Source organism: Belonocnema kinseyi, chromosome 6, assembly GCF_010883055.1.
Source record: "Belonocnema kinseyi isolate 2016_QV_RU_SX_M_011 chromosome 6, B_treatae_v1, whole genome shotgun sequence".
NCBI classification, from domain to species: Eukaryota; Metazoa; Arthropoda; class Insecta; order Hymenoptera; family Cynipidae; genus Belonocnema; species Belonocnema kinseyi.
This window is the reverse complement of record NC_046662.1, coordinates 103,893,926-103,896,087: the sequence shown is the minus strand read 5'-3', so window position 1 is coordinate 103,896,087 and position 2,162 is coordinate 103,893,926. Positions and strand designations below refer to the sequence as shown.

The window sequence follows — 2,162 nt, the reverse complement described above, 5'->3', positions numbered from 1 at the left end:
TGTATCTGCTTCAGAGAGTATCCTTTATAGATGTCACATCCTGAATGCGGCTCTGTGGCACGCCCAGGTATGTATAAGTCTCTCCAGCGCAAAGGTGTCGGAGGGCGCTTCTATTAACGAGCTCAGGATCTTCAGGGATGCCATTAAGTTTTCCTCGCTTCAAATAAACCTTGGTGCATTTGTCTAAACCAAATTCCATTCCAATTTCCTTAGTATTTCGTTCGACAATCCCCAAAGCTAGATGCAGTTGCTCTCTGTTTTTAGCATAGATCTTAAGATCGTCCATGTAAAATACATGAGTGACCTTGTACTTTCGATCTGCAGGTTTGCGGCACAAGTACCCGTCGGAATGGCGCTGTGCTAGAGATAGTGGCAATAATGTAAGGCAAAAGAGGAGTGGGCTCATGGTGTCGCCCTGAAAGACACCTCTCTGAAACGTGACCTTATTAGCTGTCACACGATTTTTTCCAGATGAGATAGTAAATCTGGTTTTCCAAAGCGATATCAATCTCTCTATGCACCCAACTATTTGCGGATGAACTTTTAAAATTTCCAAAAGACAGATGATAAGTCAATGGGATGTCGAATCGATAGCTTTCCGATAATCAATCCAGGCCATCGATAGGTCACGCTGGTAGAATGCTGCATCTTTGCAGACACATCTATCGATGAGCAGGTTCTCCCGACATCCGGCTACGCCTTTCTTTGAGCCTCGTTGTTCATACATTTCTTGCCACACAGGTTCCATTGCCCGAACAACCCTATCATTTAGGATAGTTGTGAATATCTTATAAAGCGTGTTCAGACAAATTATTGGCCTGTGGTTCTTCGGGTCAGCTAAGGTGCCTATTTTCGGCAGGATTATTGTGCGCCCTTCCACCAACCACTCTGGAATCGGCTCTTCCGACTTCAAATATCAGGTGAAAATACGGGCCAAATGTTGATGGGTTGAAGAAAACTTCTTCCACCAGAAGATTTTGATACAAGCTGATCCCGATGCGGAATAGTTCTTCATCCCTCTTAATACATTTTTCACCTCCCCGGTAGTGATGGGTGGGCATTCTTTATCAGGTGTTATGAGGGCAACACATAACTCCTTGAAGCTATTTATATTTTCTGAGTCTTCGTCCAGTCTATGCTGAACTTCGTAGACTTCTCTCCAAAATACTTCGACCTCCTCTGGTTTGGGTGGGTGTTCGACAGTAACTGGAGGGTCTTAGAAGAGTCGAGATGGGTCAGAGAGAAACTGTTGATTCTCTCTGACCCACCTCTCCCTCCGCTCTAGACTTCTCTTAGCGTAAGATAGTATCCGTATTCTCTCAATAATAGGCAGTCTGATGGCCAGCAGCTTTGACCTGTCAAGTGCGTGATAACGGGTCCGGAGTTCGCGCGCGAACTTTCGAACCTTGTCGGTCAAATTCCTGCCAGATGTGATATAGTCAACCACACATTGAATGCGGGACGCGTACTGTCTTGCCCAGCCTTTCTTTATGGCAAGTTGATGCATTCGTCTTTTGGTCTTATGATCAGCCGTTTGTTTTGTTTTACGGTTCGCATTGTCCAAAGCTCTCGCTGCATTATACACACAATAATTGATAGCCCAGAGGTCGGATTCATCGGAAAAATGTCCACGAAGCTCGTCATCCATTTCACCCAGATCTTTAGGCTTGAGAAAAACCTTGGTGTTGATGTTTCTCCGGGTCGTGAAGCATCGCATCGTAGCACTCTAGCAAGTCGTGATTCAGTTGCTCACTGCTCCGTCCACCCAAAGGTCGCGAGATCCCGCCGATCCATCGCATTGAATCCATTTTCATTGGCTCCCCCAGCTCTAGATTGGTCGGCATTGTTGGCCAACCCATTGTCTGGAGCCCTGCACGTTCTGTTATTTTGAACCGCACTTACTACAACTATGTTTGGTGTTTTCATTGTTGTTCCCACGAGAAGCTAGGGAAAGGGGTTCGTCCATCCTTGTAAGGGCCCCGCATGCAAGGATAAGGCTGCGTACTCTGAGAGATCGCCCGGTATCCCAGAGTCACCGTTCTAGACACCTCTCCCAGGTACCATTCAGCTTTCGGCACGGTTTTCACACCTCCGCTTGGGGATTAATTCCTTCGGGACCACCCCTGGACAATTGTCCGCGACTGCCTATTTATTTTTGTAAC

At 46.5% G+C, this 2,162-nt stretch overlaps 1 protein-coding gene across 1 annotated transcript in view; it reads right to left on the bottom strand.

The window, feature by feature from the left end:
- The window catches only part of LOC117174268 (DNA polymerase zeta catalytic subunit), a 198,175-nt gene that overhangs the window by 159,348 nt on the left and 36,665 nt on the right, over window positions 1–2,162 (bottom strand). The gene's annotated exons all lie outside the window — the stretch shown is intronic.